Source organism: Ixodes scapularis, unplaced genomic scaffold, assembly GCF_016920785.2.
Source record: "Ixodes scapularis isolate PalLabHiFi unplaced genomic scaffold, ASM1692078v2 PGA_scaffold10__122_contigs__length_95168666, whole genome shotgun sequence".
NCBI classification, from domain to species: Eukaryota; Metazoa; Arthropoda; class Arachnida; order Ixodida; family Ixodidae; genus Ixodes; species Ixodes scapularis.
In genome coordinates, this window is record NW_024609836.1 from 38235391 (window position 1) to 38255151 (window position 19761).

The window sequence follows — 19761 nt, forward strand, 5'->3', positions numbered from 1 at the left end:
ATGATTCCTTGCAAAATTATTAACGCAAGGAACACCATCATTTCTTCGCGGTCCACCGGTTTCCATCAAGAACCCCGCGCTGGGAAATGCGGGACCGCATGGCAGTTTGTCGCTGTCACAATGAAACTGGCAAAATTCCTCCCCTCCCCCCACCCTTCCCCACCCACTCAAAAAAAAAAAAAATCTTGAACCAGCCGGGAATGTCTTTTTCGTCAGTGGGTTGCCGCAGAATCCCAGGCACTGCACAAAACGGAAACCTCGAAGGCGCGGCTGGCGTGTTTTCAGCGTTTACGCATTGCCACACTCGAACACTACCCAGCGCGTCGTCCTCTTCGTCACTGTGGTCATCGTCATGTCCGACTCACTTTCAGAGACAAATTTGATGTCTTCATCATCGCTACTGTTCGAACTGCCGCAAGAGAGGGCCCGTTTCCGAGGGCCGTCACCGGCATCACTCAAGCGCGCTGCCATCTCTGATCACTGTTGCAAGGCTAGGTATACGTACCAAAGGCCAAAACGCGCTATATTTGCGCGACTTCTCCTGCCCTCCAGTGTTGAAAATTGAAACTAAAGCCGATGGACGAACTGTCCCCTGTTTGGTTGTGAAAGGAAACCATCATTCTGGCTAGCCGAGTGTGACTCGTTATCGGCGATATTGGTACAACCTTCCATGACGAGTACAGCTCGGGTTGAGTGGTTAAAGGGTTAACCTGCACAGAGCTGAGTAGAATAGGCTTGGCAAGTGCCCTTATTGCATATGCATTTGTACAGCTGAGGCACATTCTGATTCAAGAACATAGTGTACCTTACCTTCAAAAACACATCATTTTGGGGTGCAAAAGGAATTCTAAGGCATATTTTTGTTTGTATTGTCCTATTACGCATCAACTCCTTCAACTCAATGCGGAGTCGACCCAGCCTCTTGAAAAATTTAATGCTTGCCAGGTAATTGTTTTGCATTTAGTTGATATATCAGTATTCAGTTAGGTATCCCAAGTCATTAGTCGTTGAGGTGGAGTCTCTCTGTAAGTCAGTCATGTTTAACATTCATAAAAATGCTTGTCAAATAATGGCACTGTCGAGGACATGTACTTAGCTCGAACAATTGCTGGGCACAAGCTGGTCGTGTTGTTACAGGCAGCAAAAATCCCGGTTGGAACGTCCTATTTCGCAATGTAGCTGCAGACTAGGTAGGTGAGGGCCCCACTCACAAACGTCTATACATTGCATCTCTTTAAGCTGGACCACTTTTGACACTTTAAGCCATTGCAGCAAAAACGGTGTGACACATGATTATAAGCTGGACGTACCATGGCATCCAACTAGAAGGTCACATGGCTTGCTTTGTGCGCCGAATTTGCAAGGATGGCTTGAAGCTTCTGTCGTGGTTAACTTCAAGCTGAGATAGTTTAAAATAATGCTCTCGGTTTTTAGTGTTGCCCGGCATGGTTAACAAGTTGGTGATATAGCGCTGCATTGAAAAGTCTGTGCATTCATGACTGTATTACCTTATGAATGCATACTAGCTATTAAACTCTTCGTTCTGCAGAGAAATGAAATGCGCTTTGCTTCCAATTGCACCCGCTTCTGTAACTTCATGGTATGAAGCACCTTATGGCTGCAAGCTCTGACCGATCTTGTCCTGTGGTCTGCGCAGGCCCATTGCAGGGAGTCGCTCCGAGAGCCTCACCAGTGTTTCCTGCCCGTGGTCGTTCTAAATTTTTTTGTTGTGGGTATGCATCCTTTCTGTCTTTCCCTTAATTGTACTCAAACGTCTTCTTTTCATTGTTGCCGATTTGCCTCAAAATTGGTTAAGCACACAAATGGACGCTGTACAACTGTATGGTACATATTTTGTTCAAGGTAACTTTTCTTTGCCAAAGTTACAGATTTTATATGGTGGTTAGTCTTTTTTGTTTTTATTTACAAATTTATGTGAGTTTCTATGGGCAACACTAAAACGTTATGCCAGGGGCAAGGACAAGTTCACTGCTCTAATTTGTTCTCAACTGATTGCAAGAAATTTCGTTAATGTCGTGAAACCTTCTTCCAGCGCTTGCTTTGCAGCATCAAAAAAAATTATACATAGGACATACTCTGTTTTTTAAGCTGCTTGCTCATTCTGCAGGTCTGTCTGCCATAGATGTCGTGCTACTGGAGAGCAGGCGAATTCGATTATTGGTTTTGCCGTTGCTTTCTTTTTCGCCGTTGTCTTAATAGTTCTTGTAAATTTAGAGATTTTCCTGAAAAGCAAGCCGGGAACAATATTTAGTTTGATTAGGTCGCTGAATATAAGGATTTAGTACCCCTTTGTCAGTAAAATAGATACTGTGTGCCGCTGTTAGTGTCAAGCCGAGATCCACGCTTTTTTGGCACTTTGCTCAGAGTAGTACCCATTTTTATTCGTTAGCCTCTTGGTGTGCCAACTAAACTCTTTCTATCCAGACACCTGCCCTCTGCTGGTACACTCTACCCTCATGTTCAAATAATGGTTTGCGCCCGCAGTCATGACAGTGACACGACAGATCATGACTGCGGGTACAAACCATTATTTGCTTCGTCTACTGTTCTTGTTAGGCACAAAGATATGACTGTTAGAGAGATTATGGAGGCTGACGCTATAAATAGTTCCGGCACGTGTTGTGTCAGTGTGGCGTCAATTGACTTAGCGGGGAAGGAGTTGGCGTACTTGCGGTCCGTGGCGGGCCACGGATTGATTGAGATGTGGTGCGGTGACACAGTGTGTTTCTACGCTGAGGTTCTTGAATTAAATCAGTTGAAAGTGAGCACTCTGTGGTGTCTGTCCCTCCTATGTCCCCATCTTCAAAGCGCAATCATGTTTTCTAACGTACCATGCCAACTTGCCCAACAATCAGCACTTGTTAAAAAGTGCTATTGTGTTTTAAGCAGCTCGCACCAAATATTTTCGTGAAATACATAGGTTCATGGAAATTATTATGTAGATGTTGGCAGACAGTCATGGTGAGGCCAATCTTTAATGCCAAGTGGTCCACTTATTCAGCGTTGGTTGAGTCTGTAAATATTGTAGGTCGCAAATTAAATTTTTATGGTACGCAATGGGCACAATCGTCCGTAATGACTAGCTCTACCTAGGGGAACTTCATACGTTTACTACGGCAAGATGGTTTCGCAAAACAAATTATTTAGTTTATTCAACTCCTGCATTAACCTTGTCTTTAGAAACTTTTCATATTCTTTACGATGCTGAGATAAGATTCTGGAAATAGGTTTTCTAGAACTACTCTAGATATTTCCAGTTCATCATTTTTCTCGCAAAGCATTCGAGAGAGCCAAACCCTGTAATGTACGGAGGGAACTCACAGAATGATGCGACCGACAGTTTGAAACATTCGGCACTGTAACAGTAATAATGACATGTCACTTATGTAATGCTCATTGTCGCAGATCAAACTGCTTTTTCCGTCTACACTCATTTTCGGTAGACTCATTCAGCGAACTCCCACCTGAGACTGCAGCGCTGGGTTCGGCGAAGTAATTTGAATGAATATAGATGCAACAGGTTTCTTTGAGCGTGCATCTAACACATATTCTACATATTGAATCTGCTAACTGTATTCATGACCATATCCATAATTGTACCCACATTCTACCTAATTTTTATTTTGACATTTGAGTTTTCGACAGTACTTTTTTCAAACATCTGTGCTTGTTCAGCCGTACTCAAGCTCATACATCTTGTCTTTGGCTGTTACATCAATATATAAAACTGTTGATGCCGAGTGAGAATTCAAGGTACCGAATCTGTCGTGCGAGTTAAGTAGGAACCAATAAAAAGCTCTACAAAGGAATTTTTTTAAAGGGGGTTGTATGGGTATGAGAATAGCACATGCCATGCTAAAAAAATGCAAATTCTTGTTAGGTATGCAAGGATGAGAATGCTGTACCGTTTCTGATGTGTCACAAAAAAAAAAAAAAAATCGGCCATACAGTGTTCCTTATGGAAGTTCAAACTGTTGAATTCAAAGGCTAGAAGTTTTATTCAAGAATGTTCCTCACTACAAATGTGTTTAGAGATCTGAGCCACCGACTCATACAGGACTATCTGGCAAACATTCATTTTAATGTGCATTATAGTTCACAAGGTCTAGTCTGCATTGATTTATTGCATTCATGCTGAAACTGGGAGGGGTTCCCTGGGTATGAATAAAGAGATAAACATTTCTTGAAATCAAAACATTTGAGAACGGACAAAAGGAAGGATCTGAGAACGGCATCTTAGATTCTCTTTTCTTTGTCTTATCTCTAATTTTCACTTTATTTCACCTGAGGCATTTAGTTTTTTGAGAGCAGCTCTTGGGCACCTGTTTCCGCATTTCGCGGCGTCGCTGTCGGCGTAACCGCCCCACTAAACATGGCAGGAAATTGAATTAATGTTGAGGTCATGTGACGTTAATATTTCCGCTAAGTCTAGCTGAGAAACTGAATTTTTTAGGGATACGTGACACGGTCATGCGACGTCATTTTCCCCGCTACTTTTAGCGGGAAAACTGCATTGGTGTTGAGGTCACGTGACATCAATTTCCGCGCTAAATTTAGTGGGAAACTTAACCCGCTAAATTTAGTGGGGAAATTTTCCCGCTAAATGGGAGGGAGCAGAAGAGGAGGAGGAGATGGCGAGGAGGGTCATACCCTCCCATCCTCCTTTTCAAGATCTGTGCTCTAATTTCACATTACAGAAAATTGTAAACGTCTCATTTTTCATCTCATGTTTATTGAACTTTTATATTGCAGGTGCGCTCGCAGCACAAATCTGGGTTGTGCTGATCCTGTACGCACAAGTTAGGAACTCCTGAGTGGCAAGAGTGGGAGTTCGGTCTGACTGCTCAAGGGACACCGTTTTTCAGTATTGAATTTATAATTATCTTCTTTTGAGCAAAGTTAAGCTTTGCTGCACGCGATTCTTCTAAAAATAAATACCTGCAACCAAATTTACCACGTCACTACATTTCGCCTCGGCTTTTAGTGCTCCTGGAGGGCCTCGGATAAGAGCGTACTGGTGTGCAAACATCATGCTTGTTTAAAACCGCTCACTGGTGTAGAGACTCGCTGACATCCAGCATTCCGATGAAAGGCTGGATGTCCGCAAGTCCTTCTTGAACGATACAAGCGGGGAAGGAACCATACAATCGTATCGTATCGGGGGACATTCTACAGGGTGTTTTTTTGTATGTTTTACAAATATTTTTTTAAAAAAAGCCGTAAAAGCTAGATTTACGTGGTCTGTGCACGTGAGTTATGTGGCCAGGGCGGCATAGTATAAAAGACTAAGTCGTAATGATCAGTCGGCTTATTGCAGAGAAGTGCCAGACTTCTTTCAGAAAACTGGATGGAGGTTCATTCTAGCGTAGTTTTATCCCGCGAATCTGAATATCCCGTTCGTTTTCCACAAAGATATAACTAAACATGAGAAAACACAAAAAAACATCCTACCAATAGTGACATCGTAAGAAGACCTTTCGGCCGCCAAGCGTGTGTCGCTTAAGGGCCGCGCGTTTAATCGCAAGTTTTCTAGGTATATTCTCCCGCACTGGCACCAGTCGTGACATATTTTTCTGCCCTTTTAAAAAATAGCATGTGCGTGCAATAGCTTTGATAGGCGCTCAAGATGCGTGAGCAAAGATTTCGAAAGCTGCTTTTGTGACGTCGCTCTCCAGGGAAGTGCCTCCAGCAGTCCTTTAAAAATGGTTCTATGCAGCCTCGATTAACCAAATTGAGAAATAATTTTGATATTTGATATCCTGGAGGTCAAAAGGAATATTTTAATGTGTTTCCTCAAATGAAAAACCGCTTCAGCTTCCCTTTAAATATAATATGCTTCTTAAAATTTCAATATGTGAAAATAGATCCATGGTTTCAATTAGAAACTTGCTAAGTATCATCAAAACACACAAAATCAACTTTTTTTGTAAAGATATAAGACAAGAGCAGCATTTTACGGCGTTCTAAAAAAAGTAGTCAATTTGGACGCGTTTCCAGACTTCGGTTTCTTACCAGAGCGCATCTTTGCACCTCTGATCCTGCTGCCCGGTGGCCGCAGTGCAAAGCCACCCCCTCGCCTCCCTCGTAGGATGGCGGGAAGCAAGGCGCACGTGTGTTGCGCAGCTAAACTCCTGGGGAACAGGACCGTGGGCGCAGAGATGCACTCCGATAAAAAAGCGAAACATTGAAACGGATCCAAATAAAGCATTTTTACAGAACGCGTAAAATGCTACCCCTGCGTTATCGTTCTAAAAACCCCGCAGGGGGCACCTGTGAAAGCAGGTGTTTGGAGAGTGGCGTCTCCACGGACCCCGAGCCATGCGGGTTCGCCCGCCCACGTCTGGCTGTGCGTGGCTTTCCCGTGTCTGGGGAAAAGGGCATCCTGGTGGTTGAGCCGAGCCCGGGGTAGGTTTGGACCCTTCGGGGAACCCCGGGCGAGGCAATACACCACTTCGGCCCCTGCTTCTCATAGACGGGAGTCCTGGTAAGGCCCGGCCAGGATGATTCAGTCTAGTCGCCACTCCTTCTACTATCCCCTCCCTTCTTTCACCCTTGTCTCCTCCTCCTTTTCACTCTTCTCATTTCTCTTCTTTCCTTTTCAACTTCTTTGGCGGCAAGGGCTAACCTTGGGTGGTGACAGATACTCTCGTCCAGATCCACACTTGGTTATAGTTTCTGGGTAGCGCTAATAGAGTAATGCTTCCAGCAAAGCCATATTTGTTATGGGGTGTTACCTATTCCCTCGTTGGGCTCCGTGGTGGGCGGCGCGCCACAGATTCTGAACACCCTTTGCCTTTTTTATGGCTCCCCTCTCTTCTAAACCCCGAGCAGAGCGACCCCCCAAAAGGGTTCGCCCCGCTCCCTCTACTTTTGAAAAAGCCAAAGAACCCGACACCTTTTCACGATTTCTTGTACTTCATGCTGCGAACGACTCTCTACCGTTATCAAAGATGTCACCTTTCCTTGTCTCTAAGGTCCTAGAGCAGACGATTGGAAAGAATTACAAGGCAAAAAAACTTGCTGGAGACCTCCTCGTTGAGGTAGAAAACAAAACTCAAAGCACATCATTACTGAAGTTGACTAGCTTAGGTGAACACCAAGTTTGTGTAACCCCGCACCGGACTTTAAATACTGTCCGCGGCGTCATCTCTGAGGATGACCTCCTTCAGTGTACTGAAGAAGAAATCCTTGAAGGGCTGCGTCGGAGTGCTGTTGTGGCCGTGCGGCGAATCACGCTACGACGAGACGGACAGGAGATACCAACCCGACACCTAGTCCTGACTTTTGAACTCCACTCTCTGCCTTCCACCGTGAAGGCAGGGTATCTAAACTGCAGAGTTCGTCCTTTCGTTCCAAACCCACAGCGGTGCTTTCGTTGCCAGCGTTTTGGGCATGGCTCCCGAAACTGCCGCGGCCGAGAAACTTGTGCGAAATGTAGTGCCACTGACCACGTCGCTGACATATGTGAAAACGACCATAAATGCATAAACTGTGGCGGACCACACCCCGCATTTTCACGCACATGTCCGAAATGGAAGGAAGAAAAGGAGATAATTACATTTAAGGTGAAACACAATCTCAGCTACCAAGACGCTAGAGAACAGCTTGCCTTCAAGGCAAGGGGTTCATATGCCAAGGCAGTGCGAAGGGGACCCCCACTGTCTATGGCATCCGTGGAGACGCAGACTTCCCCGGAAGACCTGTCATCTCCACAAGGGTCCTTTTACGTACGTCCGAAGACAGTGGGCAACCCACTGCCTTCATGCTCCAATGAGTGTATTGTGCCCTCTAAGGAGGGTGCTGCACCCTCCAAGGAGCCAGACGTGTCGTCATCGGCACTAGCTGGCCCTTCTGGCCGGGGTCGGGGGCTGCCTCCCCGTGCCTCTGGCAGCTCTTCAAAGCCTGGGCGGTCAGATTCACCTCTACCGCCCAAAGGACCCAAGGTCTTATTGGATGAGAAGATGGATGTGAGCGTCCCACTCTCCGATGGGGACCGTCCTCTCTCTCAAACAGGGTCTGTTTCCTCGGCCTCCTACGAGGCTGGAGGACGGCCTAAAGACACTGCAAAAAAGAAAACCATCCCACGGATTGTGGCACCAAAGGGCGCATAAAATACATTTCACAATTTTTGCGTAAAACACTTATTGAGGCGTTTCCTGTATTGAAGATAAATCTCTTTCTTCCTTCAGTGGAACTGTAGAGGCCTCCTGTCTAACTACGATGATGTGAGCAATCTTTTAGAGGATCACCGGCCCATTGCATGTTGCTTACAGGAAACGCACCTAAAAACCACCCACACCAATGTTTTAAAACACTTCCAGGTGTTTCGTAGGGACCGTACACATGCAGCTCACGCAGCTGGAGGTGTTGCGGTGGTTGTCCAACGTTCAATTCCTTCTAACGAGGTAGCCCTGCAGACTTCACTTGAGGCGGTGGCTACACGTATTTTGTTAGATCGAATAATTACAGTCTGCTCATTGTATGTACCTCCCAATTATCAGTTACATATGGAGGAGCTAGAAGACCTTGTTAATCAACTTCCCTTACCTTTTTTACTTTTAGGAGATTTTAATGCACACAATCCCCTGTGGGGTAGTGACAGACGGGATTCTAGAGGGGCCCTTGTTGAACGTTTTTTGCTTTCTGCGGGATTGTGCCTGCTGAACACAAATGAATCTACATATTTTAGCTCAGCAACTCACACTTTCACTTCCATTGACCTATCTATTTGTCACCCATCATTATTCCCATTGCTTTCATGGGAGGTCATACCGAATCCTCACGGAAGTGACCACTTTCCCATCATCTTAGAATTTAACCATCTTCCCATGACAGTCCCAACACGCTGTCCTCGTTGGAAATTCGAAAATACTGACTGGCCTACCTTTAAAGAATCATCTCTTTTTGCATGCACATCACTTGACGATCTCGATATCAATAAAACCACTCAACATATCACTCAGCACATTTTACAAGCTGCTATTCTCTCCATCCCCATGACATCCTCGCATCTGCCCCGGAGGCCAAAGCCCTGGTGGAACAAAGATTGCCGTTTGGCCAAAAAAGAACAAAATCGAGCGTGGGGTATATTTAGGCGCTACCCTACAACACACAATCTTATTGGATTTAAGAAAAAAAGGTCCCAGGCGAGGTGGATTAGAAGGCAAGCTGAGAAAAAAAGTTTTAGAGGGTACGCTTCTTCAATTAACAGCACTGTATCTGCGAAGGAAGTCTGGGATCGCGTACATAAAATTGACGGCTCTTACCGGGCATTCACTGTCCCACTCTTGAGTCGGGATGGAGTTTGTTCTGCAAGCCTTGAGGAACAGGCCAACATCCTCGGTGAACACTTCGAGTATGTCTCCAGTTCGGAACATTACACCCTAACGTTCCAGCGATACAAGATCAATGCAGAAAAAAGCTGTTATCACATCAGGTGGCACGCACGAACCCTACAATACTCTATTTACATTATACGAACTTCAAATGGCACTTTTTTGTTCCAAACAAACTGCCCCTGGACCAGATGGTATTCATTATAAAATGCTCGAACATCTTCATCCATCCACTATGGAGCTAATTTTGTACCTTTTTAATAGAGTTTGGCTCGAGGGCCACTTTCCATCCTCCTGGAAGACCGCTGTGGTTGTACCAGTGCTGAAGCCCGGCAAAGATCCCTCTTGTGCATCTAGCTACAGACCAATAGCTCTAACTAGCTGCCTTTCCAAGACATTAGAAAGGATGATTAACAAGAGACTCATGTTTTTTCTAGAACGAAACAGCTGCCTTGATAAGTTCCAGTGTGGCTTTCGGTCAGCACGGTCCACTGTCGATCATCTCGTCCGCTTTGAGACCTTCGTACGTGAGGCGTTTGTCAACAGACAACAGTGTCTCTCCATCTTCTTTGATTTGGAAAAAGCATACGACACAGCCTTGCGTTACGGCATTTTGCAAGATTTATTCGATCTTGGTTTCCGTGACCGAATGTTGAGTGCCATACAGAGTTACCTGCAGCACCGTACGTTCCGCGTGAGGCTGGGAAAAACTCTCTCTAGGGAGTTTTTACAGGAGAATGGAGTTCCTCAGGGGGGTGTACTGAGTGTCACTCTTTTTATCGTCAAACTTAATTCCATTGGCCGTGTAATTCCTCCTTCGGTGCAATATTCCTTATATGTTGATGATCTCCAGATCTCCGTTTCATCCTGTAATCTCTCAATTTGTGAACGTCCCGTTCAACTTGCGGTCAATAATTTGGTCAGATGGGCCGATACGAATGGGTTTAAATTTTCTCCCGAAAAAACAGCTTGTGTCAACTTCTCTCGTCGACGTGGTGCTCTTCAGGAAACGTCTTTGAACATGTATGGTTCTCCTATTGTTGTAAAAAATGAGCATAAGTTTTTGGGCCTTGTGTTCGATTACAAGTTGACTTTCGTTCCACACATTAAGAGATTAAAACTCAAGTGCCTTAAATCTCTAAACATCCTTAAGGTCTTGTCACATACATGGGGCTCTGACCGACTGTGTCTGCTGCGTATCTATCACTCAGTCGTTCGCTCCCAGCTTGATTATGGTTGTGTTGTCTATGGCTCTGCTCGGGCATCAGTTCTGAAGATGTTGGATCCTATTCATCATCAAGGACTGCGACTGGCTACCGGTGCATTTCGTACCTCCCCAGTGCTTAGCCTTTACGCGGAAGCCAACGAATTGTCCCTTGAGTATAGGAGGTTTTCCCTGGGTTTTATGTACTCTGTCAGGGTTCGCTCGGTCACGGAGCACCCCGTTCGAGATAATATTGAGACGATCAAGTTCAAACGCACATTTGAAAACAAACCTTCCACAGTCCCCCCTTTTTCTATGAGGAATAATACTGGCGCACAATCCGTTGGGATGGATGCAAAGCCTCAGTTGGTCCAATACCCTCCGGATATAGCTCCTTGGAACAACTGCCAGATACATTGTGACCTTACACTGACCAAGTATAACAAAAAGAATGTTCCACAGGAAGTCATAAGGCAGAACTTCTTTGAGCTTCAGACCAAATATCACGAGTATGCTAGTTTTTATACAGACGGGACAAAAAAAGACTCCGTAGTAGGCTGTGCTATGGTGGGACCATCGGTAAATCAGGTGAAGAGAATAAATTCAAAAGCCTCTATACTAACAGCAGAGCTTTATGGTTTGTTGTTAGCTGTTCATTACATAATCAAAAAACGCCTTTCTCACGCTGTAATCTACACCGACTCTTTAAGCTCTCTGAAGGCTGTCGCATCAATGAACCGTGTAAAAAACCCACTGGTTTCCGAGTTAAAGTACAAGATAATCCTGGCTGCAACGAAAAATTTTGACATAGTCTTATGCTGGGTTCCTAGCCATGTTGGCATTCCTGGAAATGAAGCAGCTGATAGTGCAGCCAGTTCTGCTAATGATAGAGAAATTGACACACACCAAATACCCTACAAAGATTACCACAATTCTCTGAAACGTTGCATCAAAGCAAAGTGGCAGCTGCAGTGGAACGGCGAAACCGGCAACAAACTACATGCAATCAAACCTCTTCTAGGCGAGTGGGAGAGCGCCCGACATCGGGAGCGCTTTTATGAGGTCGTATTGTGTAGGCTACGAATCGGTCATACTCGTCTTACACATGGACACCTCTTGAGCGGGGAGGATGCCCCTGAATGTGTGCACTGCAACCTACCTCTAAGTATTATGCACATACTCATTGAATGCCTTATGTATGACCAATGCCGGTATAAACACTACTCACTGCTTTATAAAGAACACATTCCACTACACCTTGCCCTACTACTAGGTGACGAACCGCTCATTCCATATAGTTGTGTTTTTAATTTCCTCACAGATATCGGCCTTCTACACCGACTGTGATTTTACTTTCTATCCTAAACTCATTGTCATATTGTTTACACTTATACACATTCATGTTCATGGTTTTATCATATATTTTGCTACTCTTTCCTCTTCCTAAACCCGAATCGCAATAGTCTTAGCTTGGCGCAATATAGCCTTAGTTGCTGATGCGCCATAAACCCCCAATCAATCAATCAATCAATCGTTCTAAAAAGAGTTGATTTAGTTGTTTTCGATGACTCTCAGCAAGTTTCTAATTGAAACCATCTGTTTGTTTTCAGTGATTAAAAGGTTAATTAACAAATTGTATTTAATTATCTGACTGATCGTTACGGTTAGGTCCCTATACTACGTACCCCTGGCCGTACAACTCGCCTGCACAAACCGCATTAATTTAGCTTTCACGACCTTTCTAAACATATATGTAAAGCTTAAAACTAAATCGCCCTGTACAACAGTGAAAAGGCGATACCAGCATGGTCGAGCCATATGGCTCCACCATGCTGGTATCGTCTTTTCGCTGGTATAGGATGTCCCATATTACGTTATGCATCTATAATTTCGTCCGCCTACATGGTTCCGTCATAATCCACTACGCTGGTATAGGATGTCCCATAATACGACACGCTTGTATGGTTCCGCCGACTGTATCTTTCTGCTTAATCCACTCTACTGGAGCCGCCTTTCGCTTGTATAGGATGTCCCATATTATGGTTACGCTTGTATGAGCATTTTCCATCATCTTTCCATCATTGAGATTTTCCAACAGGGTAGTATTGTGTACAAGTCTGCTTAGCAGCTCCCCCCCCCCCTTCCCCCTCAATCTTTCTCAAGGGAATGGCTCGCTGCCCCACCAGAACTACACGGTGTCTACCCAGAAGCCTTGCTTCAATACATCAAGAAAACCCATGAGCTCCTCAACCTGAAGGGCTACCATTACGGGTTCAGAGTACCCAGGCTAGGGACAACTGTTCAACAAAGACTTTGATCGTCTCTCTTTCCTTTCCTCTGAAGCTTGAGACCAACAAATTTGCCCAGGCCAACTGCAAACATCAAAGCAGATGACCGAATTCGCGATGTTTGTTCTTGTGGCGCCTCCTCTCAATAGACGTAGAGAGTAAAGAACGCACTTCGTCAAAGTCTAAGGACCTCGTTGTCTGTTCTCGACTGCGTATCCTCACTCGACGAACATACGGTAATTCCTATTTTTTGTTTCGTTTCATACTTAGAACCGCGCCATTTTCTATTAGACATACACAGACAAAAGAGGGCTGAAGTGCACGGCGCATAGCGTTTTATTCTCACTGTGTCCAAGCAACGAATAATATCAGTTACTTTCTTCTCTTTTCGGACAGAGTGACTCTTGAATTCTCCTGATAGAGTCTTCATTTTCTTTTTTCCATCGCAGCAATGCCTGCCTATTCCGTTCGCATGACTGCAACAAGACAATAGGATTAGTTGCAGGGCAGATGTTTGGCCCGAAGATGGTTCAATTGAAATCTCATATTTCCAAGTTTGCGTCGAATAATATCTCAGAATGTCATAACAGTGAAAATAAACAGAACATGCACGAAGTTGCGAAACATAGCCGTGAAGTATAACTTGGCCTTGAAAGCTGCAATGTTTATTTTAACCAATATTATATTAGCACTATCCGACAGTGCTTTGTGCCTTCCACTTTCACCTGTCATTTTTGCACGCCTTTATTTATTATGCAATACTAGCTTTATACCAGTTCACAGATGTTATCACGTTATTCAATCTGAAAAGTTACAACAGGAGCACGTAAGAAATAGCTAGAAAAAGGGCTGAATAAGGTACATGTGTTTTGAACAAAGCAAAATGCTCACCCAGAAGGTTTTTTAATCCTGAATGTCCATAGTCTTCGACAGACCGGTTAAGAGAGAACTGGATGCTCCTCCCACCTTTTTTCACTTTAGCACATCGAGCGCAGAACGCTGAAGAGGACATAGCATCCTCTCCAGCTTTCGCTTTAAGGACTGTTCCCACATGCAGCGGAGCGCTACAAGCGCTGACCTCGCGCTAAGCGCGTGCTGACGGGAGCGCTAGCCAGCTTTGTATCGCATTGTCAAAACTATTGGTCATGGCAGACGATAAGTAGCTGACGACACGTGAGCAGCGCTACATCAACGCTTCGCTGCATGTGAGAACCGGCCTTTACTCTTAACCTGCTTGTCAAAGACTATAGACATTATAAAACCCAATGGGGCCAGTTTTTTTCTGTTTTACAAGCGATTATCTGAGAGGAAATATCTGAACCCAGCATGTATGCTATAGCCAATTGAACACCCCTTAGACGGTCCGCAAATATCGGATTCTTAAGGTGTCGTGCTGCACTTTACTACAGGCGTGCGGCTAGGTGATGGAAGCTTGATGTGAAGATATTTACGGATGAACTTGCCTTGTTCAGAAAAAAAAAACAACCGCATCTCCACCAGAGCTTCGCCCCAATCAACATCATTCACCACGTGGAGATGCGTTTTTTTTTTTTTTTTTGCCCTACACGATCACGGGAGCACGTGCTCACGTGCTCGTGAGCGCGTGAGCTCACGAGCAGGAGCACGTGCACCCGACGGCGGACGGACATACGGACATGGCTATACTCTGTTTCACCTTGTGTTGTACCGCAGGAAAGGCTACAAGCGCGAGCTCCTTGCTCTTGGGCACATCTCGGCGGCACAAGCTCTCGTGCACCAAGGGCAGCTGCCAACGCTATGAGCTTTCGTTTCTAGCCTTCGCTGAGGTACAACATAAGGTGAAACGGAGTATAGCCCCTAAGGAGCTTCGCCCCTGAAAACGATGGCCCTATTTCGGGCAGTCTATGGCGGCATTCGCAGACAACGCGTATTGTCTGCTGAAAGGCGTATGTCGGAAGCGTCCAGGGGCCCTAATCTATAGGGCGGGACCAAGGGACCGGTGCATCGCCGCCTGCTGCAATTGGCCAGCTCCACGCCGGTGACCACTCGCAGTAAGCGGCAATGTCCCGGTCGCGCGTGCTCACGCCGGGTAGGTTAGGGCCCCAGGATGCCCCGCCGTCGAACTTAGCAGACAATCTTCCGAAAGATTTGACACTTGTTTAGTCCGGCGCTTGTACCTTTTAAATGTGATTTTGAAAGTGCGACAGGTTTCTTTGATTAAACCAAAGACAAAAAGCGCTATTTAAATACCTTAATATATTTTTTTTCTTCAAGACGAGCTTTCACTGAAATTGGGAGCATAATCGTATTTCTTAGAAATTACTGCGCTACAGTTCTTTTTCCCTACCAAAAATATATTGTAACGCAATATATTATGAACTTGGAGGATCAAATCTAGGTAAGAGAAAATGAAATTTAAAAGCTTTAGATAAATATCAAACAGAGAGAGTGACCGAATCGAACAACAAGAGAGAGAGAGACAGAGAGATTAAATATTTTGCATGTACTTTCAAATCTTCCCCTTTCACAGGGTATGTCTCTGGGTAATGGAATCATCACACTGGATGACTTGCATTGAACAGAGCAGTCATAAATGGCGTACTGACCAAAGCCCTAAAAATATTTGGGTAAGTTTTACTGTAGAAACCAACGTTATCAGCGTCGTTACGCATTTGTTAGTCACATTCTGCGTGATAAAGGGTTACTGAACCTAAATTTTGAGCTCACAAAACAAGGCTGGACAGATAGGTGTGACGCTGCAAAACCCAACATCACTCATACAGCAATATCTCTTACGGATCGCCGTATTTTTTGGAAGCTTGCGCGATCGAACACGGCCGACAAGACCGACGAGACAAGTCACGTCACGATTCTCATTCCCTTTCATTTTCGCTACGTCTTGATTCCTGTCGAGCTGGTGAACCGAAGCGAGAAGGAGTAAAGCGAGGCAGTTTCCCCTCATTCTCAAATGTTCCAGGAGGACCATGATCTAATAGCCCTCGCTTGATCGCGCCCTTTTCCAAAAATACAGCCATCCGTTTGAGATATCGATGTATGAGTGGGGTTCTAGAGTTCATTGCGTCCCGTTTACCGCTTCAGCGCCGTTATTTTGAGAAATCCAAATTTCGGTTAAGTATCGCTTTAAAAGGAGGACAATACTTAAATTATCAATCAAAGTAAAAGCTTATGCAACATATGCTTTACTAATAAACATGTTATCCACCTGCGTATAATAACAATATAACGGAGCACCTCGACTTTATGATTTAAACACTTTAAAGCGACGTTTTGTCCGCAACTTGGGAGATTTTTTGATAAAAGGTTTGGGTCCAGTCGAGCATCTGTCGGCCTTTTCTCGTCATCCGCCAAACCTTTATTGTCCTTGATAATAGAACATTGCAGTCTTGTAATATTATTATAATGAGGGTTATGAAAAAAAGAAAAAAAAAACCAATGAAGTACAAACATACCCGCGTTAATTCACAAAAAAAAAAATTCTGAGCCGCCGCTGAAACATGTTTTAGAAAACATAGATTTAGGTGCGAATGAAGAGGCTGATTGTGAAAAAGTCGAGGTGGTAGATGTCAAAGTCTCACGCCTCAAATTGCAACCTTTGGCAAAATTACTATGACGTTATTAAGGTATGTTCGTTCGTTGTCACGCAGTGCACACACCTTACATCGGGTCGCTCCTCTGTAGCCGAAGAAAAATAATTATAAAAAATACAATAAATCAGATTTAAAAAGATATATATATATATAAATCGTATATTTATTTAAATCAGATTAATTTTATTTAAATCACTGTAGCTAGAAAATATTGGTACACAACACAAATGCGGAGACAATTGCGGAGAAGTGATTTACCGCAATTTTAGGACGTTTTTCTTAATGAAAACTCCGCCATACTGGAACAAAAACGGGTTAATTTTTTTTTTTGTTAACGAAACAGGTATATTTGCTTTCCTGTTTCGTGATCTGATTTTCTTGCGATATGACGTTACTTTTTGAGTTTTCGTTTCTATCTTTTGCGTTCTGGTTTGATTGCAAAAAGAACGAAGTAAAATGTAGAAATAACACTCAATGCATCGATTTGCTCCAAAGACTGCCTTTGGCTTGTTTTCAGCCTCATATAAATATTTCTTGTTTGATGATTCTTTTGATTTAAGTACAGAACATATGCGCATTAAAATCATCAGCAGTCTGATTGAATATCGCGATTTAATCACCTCGATATTTTTATTCTTCGCCCTGGCTGTAGCCCTCGTTCCCGTTTATGTCAACCCATTTCGCGTAAGGAGATTTGCAGCCAAGTTGTCACCGTAGCTAAACCTGTCGTGAACTTCTTCCAGGATTTTTTGCTGCCCTCGTGGCCGCTCTGCTGCTGCCGGGACTCGGAACAGCATCCGCTTCGCCCACGATCAACGCTGACAGTGCAGCTAAAGCCCTCTACGTGTGTATAACGAACTGCTTCTAACACTATCGATAAGAAATCTGCTTCAACCAGCTGCTTCTTACGTCATCCGCTCTCCTGGGGCTCAGCCACCTACAAAAGGAGTCGTCCCCATTTCAACTGCGCGATTTGCAGTCAAGTTGTCATCGTAGCTAAACCTGTCGTGAACTTCTTCCAGGTAGGTTTTACGCTGTAATTTTTTTTTTCGGTTGCAAACTTTTTAGGGTGTGAACATTATGGGCGTTGATGTCCAAATGTACCGAGTGCGCATTGGTCGATTTTCAAATAAATAAAAACAAAGGTTGCACCACGTACCACCAGGACGTTGCAATATTTCCTGTCTTTGTTCGTTTGGTTGCTTAAGTTGTTTACTGTCGCAACCGTTATGCTGGCGTTGCTTTCCACACCCGGGGAAATTGAGACAAACCCTGGCCCTCTGACTTCCGAAGAAAAAATGAACAAGTTGCAAGGTGCTATCGAGGCATTAACAAACGACTTCTGCTCGCTACCAACAAGAAAGCTCGCAGAAGCTAGGCGCAATCAATGGCGGGATTGCCAATTTCGGGTTACGGGTTCGTTGACCTTTGCCTTGAAGGCAAAAGTCAACGAAATCACCAGGGTAAAAAAAAAATGTTGCTACCCTTGCCAAAACGCTGGCTGATGTTCTGCATGAGCCCGCGATTGTGCATGATCTCAGGACTTTGCTTACCGAAGGTCTTGACGACATGAGATAGCGAATGCGGAAAAACAACTTTATTCAGAAGGGCTTGTCCGAAGGTGAAAACGAGTCGTGGAGTGACACAGAGTCGTTGGTTTCGAACTTCATAAAAGAAACATCACTGAGAAAGAGCTCATCGGCTTAATCAAAGGTGAACCGGTTCGACCCGGCCGGTTATTGTCAGGCTCCTAAGCTCTATGACCAAAGATGAGATCCTACGAAATGCTCGCAAACTAAAAAAATGTGTTGTCTCCGAGAGTTTGGATCTTTGAGGATTTTCACTCAACGTGGAATTCGCTAGGCAAACGTTGTGGAACTTTGCGTCCCAATTTTAAGTTTATGTTTATTTCTCTTTCTTCAGAGCAATAAACTTTCTGTTGTAAGTCAGCGCCCTGTCTGTGTGTTTCTTCGACCTCGTCCTACGTCCTTTTTGCGCTGTTCCCTCCAAACAGTATTAGATATAAGCTCTCTTTCGACAAGCTACGTGTCGGAAACCAAATGTATGTGTAGGATAATGAAAGCGCGGCTGTCATCTAATTGCTTGTCTCACCACGTGCAAGTCCACGTCCGGCCGAGTGACTCACTCGAAACGAACTATCTGCAGCGGTATCTTGCCCTAGAAATGTACCAAGGTTATCTTTTTTTTTTTTTTCTTTGTAGCGAACTTTCGCAGCTTAGTTTTCAAACAAAATGATTTCGAGTGCATTACTTCGTCATGCGACCCAGATATTATTCTCGGTACAGAAACTTGCTGGACATCCAGTGTCAAGAACTCTGAACTAATCTTAAGTAAAAACTACAAACTTTTCAGAAAGGATCGAATTCCTATGAGGGGAGCGGGCGTACTCATTGCAGTTAAAAATGACATTCAATGTTCTCTCGGAAAGTGCGATTCTACCCTGGAAATAATTTGTATCCGGGTAGAGCTGAACTTTCGCCACGCTTTGATTGGTGCCTCTTACCGTCCACCGAGCACTAACCCTGGGGACTTTAACGAAAGCTTGCGCACCTGCCTTAACGCAGTAAAGAGTGCTTACCGAAACGATATTCTGATACTTGCTGGTGACTTTAACTATCCAGGAATAGACTGGGAGCCATTCCCAAACCCTGCGCATTGGTGCCACTACAACGAGTTTGTTTGTTTGTTATAAGCTTTTGAACTAACATAGATGACGAGCATTCCAACACGGGACCTCGCAACTTTAGATTTGTGCTTGATATCTAATGCTGAATATGTAAATTCAACTAACGTCATTGGCCTCATCAGTGACCACGCTGGTGAACTTTTCTCTGGTGAGCTTTTCTCCACCGCTCCGAACGGATAGAGTAGCGGACGTATGAGGTCACGACTTCGCACGGTTACGTATTGATAGCATAGGGGGTGCAATAAACCTCCTCCTCTTGCGATTACTTCACACTCGCAATCCAAGAGCAAAAAGGACCCAAAGCACTACATACGCCCCCGGAAAAGAGCAAAGCCACAAGAACTTCCTATTAAAACATACCCCTACACGTTCCCTTCCTGAGTCGATTTAAAGTTGCCTTCATCAATCTGACGAATTCGGGGAGCACACGAGCGTGCCCTGTATGCAACGCGTCAGAAGCCACTCAAAGCTCCCCGTAAACTGGCACAACAAACCATAAAGGACGCGTAATGCACATACGACACTTTTCCCTCCGAGATTATCGGAATTGTGGAGGCAACTTTAAATATTTCAAGAAAACACGGGTTACTCCGTGCATTGTGGCAGCGATTCTTCTTTT

At 44.5% G+C, this 19761-nt stretch overlaps 1 long non-coding RNA gene across 1 annotated transcript; it reads left to right on the forward strand.

The window, feature by feature from the left end:
- Positions 1 to 1684: 1684 nt before the first annotated feature.
- Positions 1685 to 18395, forward strand: LOC115325904. Its single transcript, XR_003919525.3, has 4 exons — positions 1685 to 1733; positions 4774 to 4885; positions 15358 to 15454; positions 17179 to 18395. It is a non-coding gene; the product is annotated as an uncharacterized LOC115325904 (long non-coding RNA).
- The last annotated feature ends 1366 nt before the right edge of the window (positions 18396 to 19761 follow it).